The sequence below is a fragment of the Phocoena sinus genome, chromosome 5 (assembly GCF_008692025.1).
Source record: "Phocoena sinus isolate mPhoSin1 chromosome 5, mPhoSin1.pri, whole genome shotgun sequence".
In the NCBI taxonomy this organism is placed as follows: domain Eukaryota; kingdom Metazoa; phylum Chordata; class Mammalia; order Artiodactyla; family Phocoenidae; genus Phocoena; species Phocoena sinus.
Genome location: NC_045767.1, coordinates 117005165 through 117026313, shown reverse-complemented (window position 1 = coordinate 117026313; position 21149 = coordinate 117005165). Strand labels below are relative to the sequence as shown.

Below are 21149 nucleotides of genomic sequence, written 5' to 3'. Positions count from 1 at the left end.
TTTGAATTTTAAGAGAAAGAAAAATGTTGAAAGGAAAAGAGCACTATATATATTAAGCAGAGACCGTTGGAAGAGGAAAAGAATAGCAGCAAGAAAGGAATTATAGGAGGTTATACATAAATGGCTGGGGAAACCCGACTTAATGCTGACATTTTTAAAAGCAAAAAATATGGACATTTTTAAGACCAAGTATAAACAGTCTTGATAGACAGCTAAGCAAAAATTTATTTCTTACTAAAAATGGACACGCTCCGACAGTAGAAACTCTTTACAAGAATAGTTTGCAAATGTCAAAAAATAAATCAAAATATTCTAGGCCACTATGAAAACATTCTACTAAAGATAACAGGCATGGAGGATTAGCGGATTTAATTATTAAATAATTAGTATCAAATACTAGTGACGGGTCTATATTTACTATTGAAGTTTTGAATTATTTATATTTTTGCTGGATTTTTTGTGCCGTTCGGTTTTATGTAAATTTCTTAATAGTAGGAAATAATGCAAAGGGATTTTTTTAAAGCTAGCATTAAAAGATCAAAGTTAAAGAAAAATCAAAGTTATCCAGTGTATGAACATAACCTTGGAGTATAATGTATTTCAAACCTGTGTGATAAGAAATTCACTAAGCTTTAAATTGTACAGTGAGGAATGTACTCTGAAACCAAACAGTTATTAAGTGCCTCTATTTTTCTGCTGAATTGCATTTAGATTTGTTTTAAATTCTGCAGGTATTAAGTTATAAAATCTTGTGGTTTTTCAAATATTTTTTCTTCATTCTCCTTTAACATGACAACATTTTTAATGAAAAAAAGAGTCTCCAAAATTATAAATTTCCAGAGAAATATAATAAGGTCAAAATAACAGAAAATGTGAATTCACTTACAAACATGTATTAAGCACCTACCATGTTGGAAGCACTGCTCCATGTACCAGAATACAACAGAGAACACCACAAAAATCCCTGTCCTCATGGAGCTTGAATTCTCATGGTAAACAAAAAAATGATACAGATACGATAAGTTCCATGGAGAAAACTTAAGCAAGGTAGGTGAATGCTGGCTGGGGCTTCTACTTTATAGTCTACATATATATATAATGACTACATATGTATGTATATGCATTAGGAAAGACTTCTCTAATATGATGCCATTTGAACAAATACCTAAAGGAGGTAAAAAAGTGAGCCATATATCTTTCTTAGGGGGAGGTCTTTTCAGGCAGAAGAAGCAGATGGTCCAAAGGTCTTGCAGAGGAACACGGTCCCCATATTCAAGGAAGAGCAAAGACCCCGTTGTGGCTAAAGCTGGGCAGGTGGGGAGAGAGGACTAGAAAGACTAAGCCAGAGAGCCATGTATTAATTTTATATTGCTGCATAATGAAGGACCACAAGCCCAGTAACTTACAATACCACCCATTTACTATCTCACAGTTTCTGCAGATCAGAAGGCAGGCCAAGTCCTCTACTCAGGGTCTCACAGGACTGAAGCCCAGATGTAGGCTGAGCCACACTCCCACGTGGAAACTCTAGGGGAGAATCTACTTCCTAGCTCATTCAGGTTGTTAGTGGAATTTATTTCCTTGTGGCTGTATGACGAAGGTTCCCGTTTTCTTATTCATCCCATAGTAGGTATGAAGAGTAACCACCTGACAGGGCTGCAGGGGAGACAGCCACCTTCCAGTTAAACAAAGAGAAATGACTGAGGATAGGGGATGGGGTTGAGGAGGAAGCTCAAGGATCAGAATAGAGTCAGGGAGTAGAAGGCACCAGGGCCACAGGAGGGAGTAGACAAACAGGTAAAATGATGGGCAGCCATGTGCATGAAAGATGACCTAGGAATCCAGGGTTCCTGCGTGGTCACCAATCACCGGAAAATGAGTCATAGTTATTGCTACAATAAGGAAACTCAGTTTAGCTAGGCAAAATATGCCAGGCAGACAGGGCAGCAGTAATTTAAAAATACTCTAAAGACCTGAAATTTCCCATTTTCAGATTTTAACTTGTTCTGCTAACAGTCTTAATAACGCATTACTAAATCATCTGGTAATTATTTTCGAGGTCAAAATGTGACTGATTCACTGTTAAAGGAGTCTAGATAGAACAATAAAGATTTCTACAGATCTTTTTTTTTGTTGTTAAAAGGAAGAAAAGTAATTAATGCAAAGTTCAAGACACCTGCTATATGGAAACAGTATACTGCTTTTATTCACGTTAAATAGATTCTGAAGATCAGCAGGAATAAATCAAATGTCCTATACCAGCTCTGCATAAAGTACATGAGAAAGCAATTACTCGTTCTCTGAATATCTCCCTTTTAAAACATTAAGATTCCATTATAAGAAGAAAATATATCTATTAGTAATTAAAGGTCTTTATTGCATCATTTAAAAAAATCCATATAGGGCTTCCCTGGTGGCGCAGTGGTTGAGAGTCCGCCTGCCAATGCAGGGAACACGGGTTCGTGCCCCGGTCCGGGAAGATCCCACATGCCGCGGAGCGGCTGGGCCCGTGAGCCATGGCCGCTGAGCCTGCGCGTCCAGAGCCTGTGTTCTGCAACGGGAGAGGCCACAACAGTGAGAGGCCCGCATACCACAAAAAAAAAAAAAAAAAAAAAAAATCCATATAAGAAAACAAACGGATTTTGGTATTTGGCAGGCTGACGTGCTAACAGGAAGGAGAAAGACAGTAAAAATTAAAAGTCATGGGATTAAAATTTTCAGTTCAGGAGTGCTTGCTATATATCCTTTTGTAAGTATTTGAGAACTGAATTGAAGTTTGTATACCAAATAAAAATTTCACCAGCTTTCAATAACCTTGGATGCAGATATTTTCTCTTTTATTCTATGATAAATTCCTCGGATCTCAATATTAGGATTGAATAAAATCAGAGAGCGCTTAGAACAGAAAGTAAGGTTTAGTATCAGCCAATTCATTCTGTAGAAACTGAAGCCCAGAGAGGTCAAGTGAAAGGCTCACAGGTCAACAGCAGTGCTGATATTTGTCAAAGAACAGTAGAAACCAGAAGTCCACACCTGATTTTTTTTAAATTTATTTCTGAAAACCAAAAGATGAAATTGTGGTAACTTTTCAATGTATTTATTTTTAGCTTCTTCGTCAATAAGTTGATTGTCCTTATCTGAAAAATCTTCATAGGAATGCGGTGTTTTGGTTCAACCCTCACTAGCCCACTCTAAAGCTTGGAGGAAACTTGCTTTCTGAGCTACCTGATCTTCTGAGCAAGAGACATTTTGAGATAGTTCCACCTCTTCTTTTTAACTTTTTTCTTGTGTCTTCTGATAGATTGGATTCTCTCATACAGCAGCATGAACTTTCTTGCACATCTCTTCGGTGTCTGGAATTACCTTCTTTTTGTGCTGAGTAAATTTCTTCCTGTAAGCGTCACCATCTCCTTCCATATATAATCTGCAATGTTTTGATCCCTGATGTTCTTCCAAAGTACTTAAGCCTTGAATTCCTTGTTTTCTGAACCATAACCAGGGAATCGTTTGGTTCTGTGAGGGATGGAAAAGCTTCTTTCCACAGCTCTCTTCAGGGCCCCAAAAACTTTATTTCCAGTGGTAGTTCAGGTGTGAACTGAATCCAAATACAAAGTACCTTCATACTATATTTTGTAAGTTCATGAGTATAAACTGCACCAACTATCATAGCCTCTTCAACACAGGCATAAGCAATCTGACAAGTGATCTCTCTGCTGGTTACATGAACTATCATCCCATATTTGAGTGTACTGTATTTACACTCAAATGTGTAAATTGTGTAAAATGTGTAAGCATTTCCAAGCATACCAATTGGTTTTACCCTCTCGCCTTCTTCTAAAGTTCACTTGGCATCTTTTGAAGTAGGCCTTATTCTTGACAACTTTAACTCCATCCCGTGAAGCAGAGATGCGTATCTGTGGCTCATCACAGATACACAGCAATGGTGGTAACTTTTATAATTTAATTCTTACTGCTAACAATAAGAAAACACAGTCAATGTAAGAGGAATATGATTTTAAAGTGTAATCAAAGAACTCTATCAGAATCTAATAACTCTTTGCTCAGGCTGTTATAAAATACCATAGTCTGGGTGGCTTAATCAACAGAAACTTAATTTCTCACAGATCTAGAGGTTAGAAGCCCATGATCAGGGTGCCAGCAAGGTCAGATTCTGGTGAGAAACCTCCTCCTGACTTGCAGACGGCTGTCTTCTCCCTGTGTCCTCAGATGGCAAGGAGAGAGCAAGCTCTCTGGTGGCTCTTCTTATAAGGGCACTAATCCCATCATGAGGGCCCCACTCTCATGACCTCGGCTAACTCCAATTACTTCCCAAAGTCCCCATCTCCAAATAACATCACAGTGGAGTTTAGGGCCTCAACAGATACATTTGGGGGATACAAACTTTAAAAATTAGCATAGTATTTGTTTCAAGAACTAGTGGGGGTTCAAGGGAAGAAGAGATAGCATGAAAGAAAGAGGGAGAAAATAATTTTTCCTACTAAAGTATAAAGAGATTCTTAAAATCTGCCTTATGAATTCATAATTTAAGCTCATCTCAGTGTCATTATTATCATTAGTAGTCAGATGAAGAAAGTTAAGGAAAGTAGTTACCTCCTGGTGACAGTAATGGAACTCGAACTTCTGCCAGTGTTACAATCACAGGCCGATCCTTAAAGTACTTGAAAGGCATATCACTTGGTCAGAGAAGCAATTCACGTTTACCAGTACTAGAAGTAAGTCTCCATAGCCAAGAAATTTATTGTTAGTTGGCAGTCTGCCCAACAAACAAGCAAACCTCAAAACTGTTAGAGTCTCTCTTTCCTACTTACTGTGTAGGTCCCTGGAAAATCCTCAATTTGATTCTAGATAAGAGAAAAATAATCCCCACTAGACACCATTTCTAAGTTTAAGACTGAACCTTAAAACTGCTTTGAATTCGAGAGACTGCATCGATGGTGGGGAAGATTAAAATAAAATAAAATTCAAGTTATCTGCTCTGGTCTTAGACGGATGGATGAGGATTAGACCAAGTTTATTATGGCAACCTAAATTTGTTTTTAGCAATCAATTTTTATATTAAGTTCTAAAGGAATGTGTTTACTTTCCAATTTACATGTGTGAACATCAGAAAGAAGCAACATACAGCATGTATCTACAAGCACAACTGGTCATTTCATCTGCTTGTCATAATGTAATATATGCCAAGTAGCACTTAGATCAAGTCTAATTAAACCTGCATTCAATGATTTCAATTGATTTTTAAATCTACTTTCCCTGTAAGATGGTAAACTGTCCCATAATGTAATAAATTCATCAGTGCCACACAATGTATAAAGACTAATCTTTAATTACCTAACATTTTCTGTCAAACTCTAATAAGCTTGAGTACATTGATCAAGGGACCCAAAGGGTCACCAATAGGCTGAGCCCATTACTAGAAGCAACCAGCCCCTACTGTAGCACAGCACTGAGAAAAACAATGTGGTTATATTGGTATTAAAATTAATTAAGTAAAGCAAAATAAGTGTGTCTGTTCTCTTCTCCATCTTATTCTACAACTTTTTATCTTTGACCTCATCCTTCTCTTCTGCCTTCTTAAAATCTTTCATGATATGACTTTGTATATTTTCTAGTTTTCCTATCTTCCATTATAAAATTGCACTTGTCTTCCTTTTCCTGACCCAGTACTTTATCTTCCTGAAGTCTTATTGCAAACAATTTCATTCAACCACACTTTTACTATGAGGCACCATGCTATACCACAGAACAACAGACATCAGTGAATTTCACTTAATGGATTAGGGTGGAAAATCCTAGGCTAGAGCATGCTATTAGGGGAATACATTGTTAAGGGGCAGGTAACTTTCTACAGTTCCTCAAGGATGGTACCTCCAACACAGCTCACTCATATATATTAAGTAGAACTGACAACGTGTAAATGAAAAAGCAAAGCCAAACCTCACTAGGAACACAGTTAAGAATAGTGACCTTCCAGTGATCATTAAGCCTGTGGTAGCTGGAGCAGGAATAATGAGTTCTGACCTGCTTCTTCAAAAGCTTCATCATAGGAAAATGGTCAATTTGGTCTTAGGAAATTGAGGAGCCTGGGTAGGGGATAGTGACCAGCCCTTTTCACTGACATGCCTGGAGACTATCGCCTCTCAGTTCCTAATGAGAATAAGTATGGAGAATACTAGGGACTTCAGATGGGTGAGACCATCCCAGGCAAGGGATAACAAAAGATGGAGGGAAAATAATAGGACATCAGTGTGGGGAAGAATCTTAGGTGCACCATCTACACCTACGGACATTGCTCTCTTGCTGGTTGAGGTTGACACTGAGCTCAAATCCCTGAGAAGCGGGGTTTCCAAAGAACTACAGAGACTCTGACTCCACCCTTAGAAAGTGTTATGTGCACATAAGCCACTATAAGTGACAAAGGAAGTGATGATCAATGTCAAGGGTTACGTGTGTGGTTGCAGATGAAGCTGAGAAAGCAGACTTACTATCTTGTATCTCTTGGCTGAGGTTTTTGCACGCTTGTTTTCAGGTTCATGTTCATTTGGGTCCAGGGACAGGAAGACATATAAATTTAAGTCAGAAAAAGAGCTTTAGATGAGATCAGATGAGAGCTGTAGAAAAGATGAGTTGGAAATGGATGCTGCGATTTCTAACTTGGGCTATAGTTAGGGCACCTAATGGTTCTGAATTTAACCAAGAAAGGACAAGCACCAAAGGGCAGAGCCTTCAGGAGAAGACCTAAATTCAGTCCAGGGTGGTTCTAATATTAAGCGATTGTGAAAATAAGTGTGTGTCCACTTATGCAAGCTTAAAAAGAATCTGTCAACGACTATAAAAAAGAAAGCATGTATTTTGTCACTCCTTTCCCCTTTCCACATATTCTGTACAAATCTCACAAATGGGTGTCTATATAGTCCATGGCATGGGTGTAAAATGCCACAGGGTTGGCAATGCCTGTGGACAGAGAACGGGGGGTGGGAGAAACAGGGCTGGGTAATTGCATGTGGATAGGGGCAGAATGTGCACAGGTGCAGGGTGTGTGTATAGGATGAGGGTTCATTGGGATGAAGACCACAGGCCTGTCTGCAGAGGTGTCTGTTCAAGAAAATGCTCATGGTGGGGAAAAGTGGATGAATACATATAGAGAGTGTCTCATATATTTCTCTGGAAAATACTCGGTTGTTTACATTGTTCAAAATCAGCACTTTCTCAGCTATGCAGCTGCTTTTCTTGGAACACAGTGTCTGTCTGATAAGCTGTTAAAGAAAGCTTTCCAAAAAGAAAGCTTCTTGAGTTCAAATTAGTTAGGGAAAAGCTGTAGGCGACATTGCCTCTGAGAGTCCTAGAAGGACTTGAGGACTTAATGAAGGCTCTGAGCAATCCTACAGTAAGGTCACCCTCTTCACTTTTTTGAATATAACATTTTCAAACTTATTGCACATAAACTACTTCACTCAAAGAACACATACTAATAACTGAAGGGATACCAGTGTTCCAAGTAACATTCTTCGGAAAAAGCTGATATAAATGTGTCCAGAGCAGCAGAAATACAGGGTGATAATGAGGAAAGCGACTTTGGTAAATATGGGTAAATCCTTTACAAAATTTTCAGGTCAAATATAATTCCTTGCAGGCCTAATCATTCCTGCAATTATCTTCAAAGCTAAATTAGCTCTCAAACTTCTTAAGCAGGTAGGTCTGTGTACGGATATGAATTTTATGTGATCTGCATTTTAAAAGAGGGAAGAGCTCAGGCTTTTCTCTACAAATTGAGGAGCTACTGAAGTGTACTCTAAGTACGCGTTGTCTCTTCAGTGACTGAAAACTCTAATTCGCAGTCTGACAAATATGACATATTTTGAATAATGCAAACTAAGGAAGTGCTAATCAGTTTCCATGGTCATACCTCCCGCCCCATGAAAATGGATTAGGAACATAAAGAAAAATGCAGACTATACCACTGTAGAGCCATTTAAATTATAAATGAAAGACAGTCTAGTTGGATGAAATGGGGAATAATAATACTGATGAGGATGATAATTTTAAAAATAGGTGACGAGCATGATGGGCACATGCTTTGCATCAGGTACTGTTTCAGATGGGTTGGGTACCATTTGTCTAATTCTCACCTGGGAACAACAAAAACAACATCAAAACACCTAAGGCTAGAGAAGCTAATCAATAAAAGGAAAGAAAAATTACAGCCAACATTTATTGAGCACTTACTATGTGTCAGGAACTGTTATAAACATTTCATGTTAGTAATTCATGTGAGCTGAGGCTGTGAGATGGGCACCACTGTCATCCCCTTTTCACAGATAAGAAAACTGAGTCTCAGAGTAATCAATCATCCTGCTGGATAATAAAAAAGCCAGGATTTGGGCTCAGGCATGTCTCTAAATCCCATACACTTTTTATTTCTCTACTGTCCTAAGCCCATGATATTTGTATACTTTGCATTCTCTGATTTTATAATAAATTAATGTCATTTTAGTAGTTATTACAAAGTGGCTCACGTTAGAGCCTTTTGATAATTTTAGACAGTCTTCTTCCTAAATGACAATGACACAGTTATATATAAGAACAGAATCAGTTTTAGAAGCAAATAGCCCTACTTCTGCTTTTGATGTTTCCCTTCCTTTGCACAGACCAGTCCTGAGAAACATCACTTGAATTTATTTCTGTAGACAGTTTATTAAAGATTCGGCAATAACATGTATCTGTAAACCCTAAAAGCAATTGACACTCTGTGTCACTTTTATGAATATCTGTCCTGATTTCAATGCTATATTGCTAAAATTTCAAGTCAAAGCAAATTTGAGATTTTTCCCAACTCTATCAGAATGCTGCCTATTTCAACCAAACAAATACTTTCCCTATGTCTCTTGCTGGTATCTGCCATTTTATAAGAAGCCAAATCTGGTGTCAGTGTGATTAAAGCCAGAACTTGGGTTTCAAGGAAGCATCCGTTCCTCAGATAATAAAAATGTTATGTCCAGATCAAAGGTTAAATCAACCTCTCTGCCATTGCCCAGTTTAGAGAATTGTGGATATCACATTTTAAGAAAGACCTACAACAAACTAAGCAAACTAAGAAAAACATTAAGTGATGGGTGAAGGAATTAGTACGTTTAATGCAAGAAGCAATCTTTATAGAGTGTTTTTCTCTAATGCATGGTAATGCATGGAACTTCACTGCATTTATTAATTGCCCAGAATCACCCTGGGAGGGAGGTCATTACTATTTCCACTAACAGATGTTAGAGAATAGACAACATGCCTGGGGTGACACAGCTGGGACTTGAACCCGAATCTGGTAGGAAAGTCTGGTGCTCTTTCTACATTACATTCCTTGCTGAGTAAAAAAGGAGAGAAGATTTAAAGTTGGGCAAAAAAGCTGCTTTCAAATGCGATCATAGAGAAAAGGTATGAGACCTATTCTCCTTAACACTATGAAGGAGAGCTGGGAATGTCGCAAGAAGATAAAGTCTGGGATAAAATAGGAACACTTTTCTAACACTGACCTGTCGGAAAATGGGAAAGACGTATGGCCTCCTAAGTTTGATTTCCAGGTCACTAAAGGGGTCCAAGAAGAAGCTAAAGTGTCCAGATCTCTTCTGGTCTGTAAACTTATTTAATCCTAAAATTCTAAACAAAATATATATTCTCTAAGAACCCTTCTTCTCTTCTAATTTCCATCCTGTCCCAGCTGTGTGACCTTAGAAAGCTATACTGCTACTCCGCAGTTAGCTTATAAAACAAGAATAATATCACCTTCCAGGCAAGGGTATTAGAAGATTCAGTAAGGTAGGACATTTGAAACACTTAATCCATCATAAACCTCAAACAGTGTTAGCTACCTCTTCCTATGTGTCTATGAGGTCCGAGTCAGTGTCAGAATCAGAGAAGCTGTCCTGGAGGAGCTTCCTGTCTTCGTTTTGAATTATGTCGAAAGCACGGTGAATAGAGCATTCCAGAGATTCAAGGATTTCCCCATATGTGTGCATCTGGATCAAGCATGAGCGTGCATTTGCTATTGACGTGCATGTTTTCTTGCTGTTCACTCCCAAAGGAAAAGAATGCAGTGTTCTTTTTCATTGCTTTCAGCGGTTAGGATGGGCATTTTTAGAAAATTCTAGGCAAAAGCATCAAGTTAGCTTTTACATGACATCCTTATCCTCGGGCTTTTCCACGAATGCGTTTAATAAAGTTTAATACTATTCTGTTTTATAATTAATCACTGATATGCTATTTTCTCTTAAAGCAGGCTTTTTGGCCACCAGTCAATGCCTACCGCCCTTATGTAATATAGAAAATGTTTTAGACGTGTATAAAACTTAGTGTGGTGGAACAGCAGAACTTTCTGCTGTAATCCTACTTTCTGATACCTAGAAAAACTAACTGGAAGCGACTTTTAAAGGAGAATAAAACGTATTCAAAACATACTCAAGATGCTTGGATGTGATTTTTTAAAAGCATCTCTGAAGTCCAAGTAAATATAAGAAAATATGTTTCGTCACACATACAATTTTATAGACAGTATCTGGTGCTTAAAGTAAGCATTATTTGCACGCAGGAAAAGAGTTATGGTAGGAAACGAAAAAACAAAGTTTAATTCCATTTCAAATGAAAAATAAATTTATCAGTTAAAACTGTATTGTCAATCTACGGCCAAGTTCAGTCTCAGGTTACCGTGGGGATTCACATGCATTCGAGCATTCCAGGAACAAACATTCTGATCCACACTGCCCTATGGCCTGCAGAACGGGCCTTGGCTCCCAACCTGCGAAATGTTAGTGACAATTTCATTTTTTTTATCGCTCTGAGTATGCTGGTGTAGAAAACTGTGTGTCAGAGCCTAAGGAACCTCTCCTTAATATTGCTCCCAGCTCTTAAATTAAGAACATGCCTTTGGGAGATTCAGTTAAAAATATGCAGGAATTTTTTTTTTTTTTTTGTCGTTCTTCTGTTTTTACAAATAAATGGAAGTGCGTGTTTGTGCCTGTGTGTGTGCGTGTGTGTGTGTGTGTGTGTGTGTGTGTGTGTGTGTGTAAGGAGGTTAAATTAAGCAAAACACCAAAAAACAAAATCAAACAGAACTTAAGACTCCATAGTTTGGATCTTACCTTCTCTAAACACACACATTTGACGATAATGGAAAATAAATAGTCAAGTTTGGGAGAAAGCAAAATAATTGTAAAAGAATGTAAATGTACAAACATACCTATCCATACAATCCGTGAGGCATTTGCATGAATATGTACACATATAAAATGTTACATAAAATAGGAAAAATTTAAAAACAGTAGAAATTCATTGTTTGTTTCTTTCAGAGCCCCTCCCATACATCTGTATATTATAAAACATAACATCACATGTCTGTCTAGGATCATCGGAGTCTTATGCTGTACGTTTCACGACAGCACTACTGTAAATGTGGCAGAAGTAATAAACAAAAAGGAAACATAAATTCTCTTTTTATGGATAAATTCTTATACATCTGCACTCAAGAAAATTTGGTCACATCCACTATAATAAAATTATAATAAATGCTTGCTTAATTTGGGGGGGACTACATGTGGAAGGTTACAAAAGAAATAACACAGCAGTTGCTAAGATGAGCTGAATGTTTCTGTGGCAAGGCAATGTGACCTACACTGAAATAAATGTGAATTCTAAGTAAGGTTTTCAGCCTTTCGAGCAAATCACAATCTATCACTCACTATTACTCTGAAAGTTACTTGTCTCAGATATACTCTAAAGCTTAGACTGCATTATATTCACTAATTTAGGTGGATTCCACTCGGCAATAAATGGTACCAGGTTCATATTTAGCATCCATAAAAATATAAGTCATCATCATGGATCAAAATCTCAACAAATAATTATTGAACCTCTCTACTATGTCACAGGCATATAAAATTGAATTTTAAGATTAAAACATTAATAAAAAGTAACTGAGGCCCCTAAAACTCTCCAAAAGATAGAATATAAAATGGAGAAGAAAGCAAAGATGCTACGAGCCCATTAGCTTCCTCTCAGGCAGCACAATAAAAGCAGAAGAAGCTCTGGAGTCAGACTCAACTGAATTCTGATCCTACTTGTACAGTTAGTGCCTGCGGCATCTTAGACAAGTTGCTATAAAACGGGGATGACAAAGCTGCCGGGATTAAATGATATAGTGCAGGAGAAGCACCCAACATACCCCTTGCACGCTAGTAGATGATCAATAAATAACAAGATTATTAGTAATATCAACTGCAAAATGCTAACCCTGTTACTATTTTAAAAATGTGGTAAAGAACCCATTACTGTAGTTAGCATATGAAAAATTCATGATAAATGCTCGTTGAATGAGCAGTCACTGAATGAAGTCCGAACTGTGTGGAGATAGGCAACAAAGGTCAGACAAGGTCAAAGCACTTCTATCTGTCTCAGTTCTTCTGAGAAGGATTTCCTAAGAAAGAATTTTTATCCCTGCCTCTCTTTCTGCCTTTGCGATTGTTTGACTACTTTAAGAGCAACGTAATTTTCCCCCTGATCTCTAGTGCCATTGCCAGAGGAAGCTATGCTTCTCCATTCTGTAATTAAATAAGACAGTATTATGATGTTCTAAATTTCTGCCTGTTGTGATTCCAAGAGACTCAGGTCAGGTTGGTAGAACAAATAATTGTTAGGTGCTTGGGCAGTAAACCAGGCTCAGGGCCATGGTTCTGGGGTGAGAATAGATTCCCCAGGTTTCCCTTAGTCTCCATTCCCCCTTAACCTAGCAGGCTGGTTCTCACTTTCTGCCATCATGGCTAACATTCCTGAGTTCTCCATGGCCATTAACACTCATTAGGTCTTCATTTGCTACAAATCCAGGCACTGTGGTGAAATCAATGTGGAAGACACCTTGAACGAGTGGTCCTGGACCTCCGTCCTTGCTTTGTTCTGCCATTACCAAGTCACGTGACACAGGACATGTTTTAACTAGATCTCGGTTTTCCCCTTGGTCAATGGGGACAAAAAGTGAGTCATTAAGAGCACAGGATTTGTAGTCAGAAACGTGTGGCTTCACGCCTTGGCTTTCTTATGTTAAGAGCATTGTAACTTTGCGCAACTTACTTAACTGCTTTCTACACCTCAGTTCCTTAGTTTATAAGATGACAAAAGGAATAACATCATACGCGGATAAGGGTCAATGAAACAACATCTCTAACATACTTATCGGAGCATAAAACACATAGTGTCTCATAGTATCTTCCCCCTCCACCTCCTCCTCCTTCTCTTCTCATTAGTATTACTATTATTGTAATATTAACCAGTGTCTTCCATGTCTGCAATTGTAATCCGCTATACAAGAACCTTAGCTTGTTTACAGTACAGTATGGAAGTCAGGAATAGATAGTAATGAGCTAGAAAACAAAACAGAAAGTATGATTCAGATCTAAAGGAAGTCAGAGTAGACAGGAACTACCAAATGTAAACTAGAAAAACAAAGCAGATGTCATATAAAGGTACCAGGGTTAATACTAACTAAAGACACCGATTGGGATACTAGAACACTTAGACAGAAAGTTAGTGGCTATGCATTTAAATGAAAATGAGTTACATGAGTGGGAACCACTTTCTATATCGGAGGCATTCTCCCCAATACATGCAAACAAATTTTAGTGTACAATTTCAAAAATGCACGGTACCATATTTCATGCAATTTGAGTCTAAGTCTATAAATAAGACACACACTTCTTGCCCTTTTAAGTTTTTTGTGGAAAATAAAAATTCAACTCAAACTCAAAAATTCCAGTTCACAGCACATAGGACAGGCCACATTAAACTATGGTATTCCATGAAACTAGTTTGAGAGTTTGAAATCTGACTTACCTGATAAGAGTAAGGGACAGTGAACACAAACAAAACCAGACTCACGATCCAAGAACGGTGCCGACAAATACGCCCTTACCCTTATTTCTGTGAATTTGTTTTACAGAAATCTGAGAATTCTACTCTTTAAAAATTATGACCCGAATGTAAAAGGAATAAAAGTCAGATAATGTCAGTGCAAAGGAATAGTAAAAACAAAACTAATAACAAAAAAAATGCTTCTTATCCCTGATCTAACGTTTTTCCGATTCAGTACCTCAGAGGTTGCCAAGTCATTGGAAAGAAGATAAATTACAACAGATGGAAAAACACGAAGCATCAGAAATCAGCAGGTTATGATAAGTCTATAATGTGTCTTGTTCATAGGGGAAGAAATCTACAAATTTGGCAAAGCGCAAAAAGGGAAAAAAATATTAACCTCGCCATTTCAAAGTTGGCTTTCAAAAATTATTTTTTCTAGAAAATGCAATGCTTTGTTGCTAAATTTGGTTTCCTTTTAGACAATCAAAATCAAATAAATAAGAATCAGGAGTATTCAAATCAAAAGTGGAAATGTGTCTTGATTTCCTCTAAATCTGGAATTATTATATTCCTTTTTCCTTCTAAGTGTAGTACTCTAAACTAGATCTTTCTGTTCCTATCCTTCCTCTAATTGTGTGTGCTCATATATTTTCATTGCACTAAGGATTTCTGGGTCCCTGATATCTGTTTCAAAGCCAGTGTCTAAATGTTGTGCAGAGGACTGCGACGTTAATGACAGTTATGATACAATCAGTACTGCAGTTTGTGATCAGCAAGGTGAGGAATAAAGTACCATGCACCTTATATAGAAAACACGTGACCTGCTGGTGGTTCTCAGCAAGCTCAATGTCTGACATCTTATATCATGAATCCAGGGGCACTTGGGTCAAATCTAACTGCCATGCTAGATGGGTAATAGATATCTTCTAGGATACCAGTGACAGTGACAGATAGACATTTTAGCTGGCACTTAACACACTTCCAACAGAAAATAAACACAGCAAAATTTTATTGGGAATAACACCACAAAACTATAAAGATTTTTAAATGCCGTCCCAAATAAAATGCAACAACAAAAAATGTTACAGCCGAAAGGAAGCCAAAAAGAAGATGACAGCCTCAGTAGAACCCTTCAACACTTATTTTTCTGCATGAACATGTGTTACTTTAAATTATTTTATACCATCTCTTAAGTCAAAATGCTAAACTGTAAGGATCAGGAAAAAAATCAGACAGGAGACAGCCAGCAGTACAGATTCCACCATAAACCATGACATCTACACTGAAATAAATTGGTTATAATGGGTCCTTAGGGGCTGGGCAGAGGGAAAACAAACTTGACACATTGTCTGTTCCCTGACAATGGTCTCTACATTGCATCAAAAGAAGAGCATCTTAAGATTTACAAACAATGTTCTCTACAATTTTTATATTCATTTATACTATATAAATATTGTAAGGCAGTGTTCTCCATGTATACATAATTTTAAAGTTATTATATGGTTAGAAAATAACATACTATTTTTCTAATTTATAATGAAGTTAAAAAGAAATGATTAATCTATTTAATACTCTTCTTAGTATGAAAACACGGTGCAGTTCCTAAAGATTGTTGTGTCATCTGTATCAAAACAGATTGTAATCATACTCAAAAGCATCTCTGATCTGCTGTCTGTTGCAATGAGTCGGTTTTAACTTATACTTTATTTTTTTAACTTACACTTTATATTTAATAGTATAGCAGCAAAATAAACTTTAAGAAAAGAGAATAATCAGCTTACCCTTTATTATCATAAATCTGCAAGTTGCCTCTAACAAACATATTTCAAACCTAGAAACTCACTTGATTTAAAAAGTAACATTTTGATAAGTAACAGAAATATTATTTAGTAACATGCCCATCATTCCTATTTACTTTCTTACTTTCAAAGAATTTTATCACCTTATTTTTTGAAGTTTCATTTCAAGTTTCATCACTTTATTTTTTATTTTATATCGAAGTATAGTGGCTTAAAATATTATATTGGTTTCAGGTGTACAATACAGTGATTTGATATTTTTATAGACTATGCACCATACAAAGCTATTATATCATTATTGGCTATATTCCCCTGCTGTACATTACATCCCTGTGACTTATATAACTGGTAGTTTGTACTGCTTAATCTCCTTCACCTTTTTGTCCATTCCCCACCCCTAACCCTCTGGCCACCACTAGTTTGCTAATAATGTCATTTTTTTTCCCTACAAGAGCTGATAACTTCTGACCATGTGAAACACAGACTTGAATATGAACCTGACTAATTGCTGTTTCCCTGTAACTTGTTGCAGAGGAGAACATAAGCTGTTTGAGAGTTGACATCCAGACATCTGCAAGAATTGTGACTTTCAAACCCAGCCAGCCTTCAATAAATAGCACAGGCTGTTAAATTTAACAGCATTGAGACCCACCTCAGGCTCAGGGTCAGCACTTGCTCCTTGGACTTCAGTAGATCTCCGACTTTAAAACTGGCATAGCCCAGAAAGCTTCGCTGAAAATAAGAAAGAATGGTTTCCATTAACTTCTGAGGTTCTCAGTATTTTGTGTCACAGCAATCACACAAAACTAGTCTTCAGCAGAGTGAAATGTTAAGTCTATTAGCCTGACAAATATTTCATTGACAGAAATACAACCATCAGTAATAGATGTCCACTCCATGGGGCGAGGTTGAGGGATGCAAATGCATCCTTCTCATTAAAAATAGAGATGAATAGCCAGGAAAATAACAAAATGTCTAACACAGAAGCCAGGACTTTTCCATGAACACATTTTCTCCCCACATGAAAACTGAGATAAAAGAAAAGATGACAGACGTTTAATATTTACCAATGCCGTCCTTGTTCTTATTAGAATTCCTCAAGTCATGGGCAGCAACAACTTTGTATTCCAGATATGAGCAAATCTGTTAGTTGGAGCTATTTTTATGTGGGATTCTGTGCAAGTTATAAATAGAAATGCTACATTTCTCCCCCATCACAGCAATGTTTAAAAGTATTTGTTTCCTTTGTTATTTCTACACTAGCATGGGACGATTTCACTCCAACACACAAAGAAGAACGGTACTTATTCAATTACATTTTCTAAAATTGCTTTTTCAACCTATCATACTGGGTGTTGACTATCTATGAGTATATCTATCTTCTCCACTCTCTGGCTCATAATATAAAGAATAAAACACTAAATTGGTTTTTCTCTTCCAGGATAAAAATCTTTCATCTCTTTGCAATATTCCTGGCTGCTTGTGATTTAAAAGTCACAATATTATGGTATAACCATAAATAAGATTTCTCATTGTCCTTTCAAGGTCAAGATGTAAACACGAAAATATCAGTATCAAACCCATATTATTACCTATACCATTGCTGCCTAACACACTGTAATACTTTACAAGAAGTCTACACTACATCTTCCAGAACATTCTCTCCTCATAGGTCTGTTGCCAGCCTGCCCTAGAATGAGCTGCTGGACTTAAGTCAACTGGTTCTCTTCAGAGGAAAGTCCGCAGTGATTCCATACATAAGAGGCTGCATCTACACAAAGTGATCCTTGAGCATAGAGAAGACAAGCTTCAGGTCAGAAATTTTCTCCTTCTTTTCAAAGTTCTAACTTAGAAGAACTGGTTCAAAAATCATAAAGACAAACATTTGAAATACAACTCGGTTGTAAGTTGGAGATGCCTATATGTTAGTAATGATAAAACCTAATTAATTCACTTGAAACTCGAAGAAGTGGTTTAGATACCAAGTCGCCAAACTGGGGATCATAGAAGACTAAATTATTAGGTGAAGAATGTTATGTGAAAACAGAAGATTTGTGGAAACAAGCTGTGATGACATGAGTGCTAAGAGTGAATCAAGGCAGAGAAGAATTCCAAGAGCTGTATGAACAAAGCCAAAATTTAGGGTGACTTTTCAGTAAGGGGTAGAGGGTGTCTAGGAGAGACCCAGCTGAACAAAAGCACTTATGCCCCCTCAGCAGATAACCTACTAGGACGTCCCTGTATAAAAGGGCTCCCCTTCTCCACACTGCTCGTCTCCATTCCTTATCCTGTTGTATTTTTCCTATTGTCACTTAAATATTATGTATTTAATTGCTTATTCTGTCCTCCCCTCAAAATAAAAATTGAGATTTGGAGATCCACTACGAGCTTTGTTTTCTGGTAACCTCCCACTGCCTAACACACATTAGGTGTGTGATAAATAGTGACTGGCAATAAATGAATGAATGAACGGCATAGACACTAGCTTTCAAGTAATTTATACTATGAGATATAAAAGAAATACTCCTTCTGCAGATATTTATAAACCATTATAATTCACTGACCTGTGGGAAATTAAAACAATTTTTTAGCTCGCGGATTGTATACCGTGGTAGTGAATTTCACTTCAGCATTTTGTATTTTAAAGAGATGTCTTGCTTATTTCTCTTTCACCGGTAATTAGGGTTATTAATTTAAATTCTACCCCTCACTCATTATCCTCACTTGAAGAAAATGCTCAACCCACCAGAAATGTCACGGTGCCCCCAAATTTCAAGTTATTTCTTCTCCTTGCCTTTTGAGATTTCTGAAGGAAGGGATGGTTTTAGAATTAAGAAAACAAACCGCACATGCCATGAATGTTAGTGTGGTCTTTTCAGCAACAGAAGCAGCAGATGTCCCAGACGGGAATGTAGCAACGAGAGACAGGTGGAGGGGCTATTTTCAGACATGCGCCCCAGACACCCCAGCAGGCACAGCTGCAAGTAGTCTGTGACCACAAGTCATTGAATGTCTCTCCTGCCTACCAGGCCGGGAGCTCCTGCGGAAGCAGGACCTTGGCTCGTCCATCTTCTAGCTCAGCCCATTGTCCGGAACAGAGAGGCTGCATGCTACACCCACTGCTGCACTGTGAGTGTTTGCAGTGTGCCAAAATGGACGCCTGTGAGTCAACCTTTTCCATCACAACTGTCAGCCACGTGCTTAATCTCAAAGGATATTATCCTTTGAGAGAGAGCTTACAGAAATCATACAATCCATTATAAATCAATACTTAGGTAATGGCATTATGAAGGGGTGTCAAACCAGAGGAAGTGTTATTTATTCTAAAAATATTTTTAAAATTTATTCTAAAAATAACTGTACATTAGGACTACATGTCACATAAAATGCATTTAATAAAATCCCTCAGTTTAAAGACATTGCCTAATTGTTTCACATTGCAATACCAAACAATGGACTTGCCTATACTCTTACTTTCTAGCAGGTTTTTATGTGTTTGCTTCGCCTCAGTATAAATAAAACTAGGACCCTCCACACCCCTGAAAGTGGAAAACACATCATTAATTTACATGAATATTCACTGGACTCCTGGTCAAAGAATGAATTAGAGAGAAAACAGTCTTCTCTATTATGAAACCTGAATTCCCATGGAGGGAAAACGGCACACAATGCTAATGCAAAAGAATAACTTTATATAGAGTTATTTCATCTTTACTGTCACTTTAATCATAATCACAGAATTTAAGAAAATTATTTCAAAAAATCTGTTTATATTCCAAATATAACTCAGGGAACAATGTTTTCATCTCTCCTTCAGTATTGTTTCTAAAATTCTCATCTTCAAGGTTTTAAACTGGGAGATCCAATATCAGGGGAAAATTTAAAAACAAAGAAAAAAAATTAAAGTGTCACTAGAGTTGGAGGTCTGAAGTGTAGTTCTAAATCCATGATTATGTCCCAAAATGGAAATCTGGGCAATTAAATCACTTCTCCCAGCCCCCAGGCTGGCTGTCCATTGACGGGCACTGTCAACCTCCGTTTGTCTGTCTTCTCTCTCACAAATCTGGGACTTGGACAATTTACTCCACCATACTAGGCCTTAGTTTCTGGATGAAAGTGTTGCATAGGATAACTGTATCTTTCTCATTGTTATTGTTATAAGAATTAAAGTAATCCAGGCAAAGCACTTAGTACATTGCTGGGAAAATAGGAAGCACTGCATAAATATTAGCTTGCATAGTACTTAAGGAAAATATGCCCAGAAGTCAGATGACTTAAATGTAAGTCCACTTCAAATACTTTTCGGAAAAGGCAGAGTATTTAAAAAAAAAAAAAGTCTATGAGAAATTCCTATTATAAAAAAGAAAAATGTATGTTTAAAAATATAAGTTAGATTCAGGGAAATATAAACTAGGATAAATTCTGTGAAAAAAAAAGATATGAAAGTTATGTGGTCCTTTATAGTTCTTAGTGTTGAGTACATGTTACCTACGATTCCTTATAGCTCAAATTTTTATTAGATCTTGTGGAATGTTTATCAGAGGCCAAGAAATGTCTGAATGAAATCAACAAACATTAAGACATGTTAAGACATGGCCAGTCTGTAGATGAAGAGACAGGAACCCATGGGAGTTAACTGGCTTACACCTGGTCACAGAACTAGTTAATGTGCGGAAGCCAAGTTAGGATCCAGGTTTCTTGCTCTTCAGTCCAGAATTCTTTCATCCCCCTCACGCTGTGCCTCATTTCCAGGACAGGTGGCAATTCCCTTTCCTTCTGACAGGCTCTCTGCCCGCACTCTGTACGGCTCTGACCTTTCTTGCCTGCTCACGACAATGCAACACTCACCATTATCATTCCGGTGCAGGCACCCAAAGCAGATGATCATTAAATTGCTAGATGTACGATTTCAATCATTCACCTGGCTGGAGAGTGATATCAAGCAGGGTGGAGAATGCAGGGCACCTGTCTCAATCCCTGGCTCTGCTCTACGGGGAGCGTACAAATAAACCGTTCATCCTGCCTGCCCTGGTGGGGACTCAGCGCAAGTCACAGACATCCAGAATGCTCAGCAGGGTTGCACACCTGCCTGAAGCAGGTCCTCAATGGTCTCGTTCCCCTGGTACTACACAAGGATCCAGAGGAAGTGCTCCTCCATACACATACCTCCATCACCTACGTTCATCTCACAAAGCCTTTATTCAAAGTTTAGGTTTCCTTTATACTACAGCTTTCATGGATCTCCCAAGTTTTTCCAAGTACTGTCCAGAGCTGCATTATCCAGCATGTGCACTAGTTTGTGGCTACTGTGAGTTGAGTTGTGTTCTAAGTGTAAACACAAATCAGATTTATAAGATGTGATATGAAAAACGGAGTGTGAAATATATCATTACTGATTTCTGAATTGATTACATTTTGAAATGATAATACTTCACATATATT

General features: G+C 37.6%; 1 protein-coding gene across 5 annotated transcripts in view; it reads right to left on the bottom strand.

The window, feature by feature from the left end:
- The window catches only part of INPP4B (inositol polyphosphate-4-phosphatase type II B), a 323827-nt gene that overhangs the window by 225775 nt on the left and 76903 nt on the right, over positions 1–21149 (bottom strand). For 3 of the 5 annotated variants that reach the window (XM_032632713.1, XM_032632712.1, XM_032632709.1), the window contains exon 3: positions 16360–16439. The gene's annotated coding sequence lies outside the window, so the exon portion shown is untranslated. Of the gene's footprint in view, positions 1–16359; positions 16440–21149 lie in introns of those variants that run through there. The other 2 variants (XM_032632711.1, XM_032632710.1) reach the window with 1 other exon arrangement.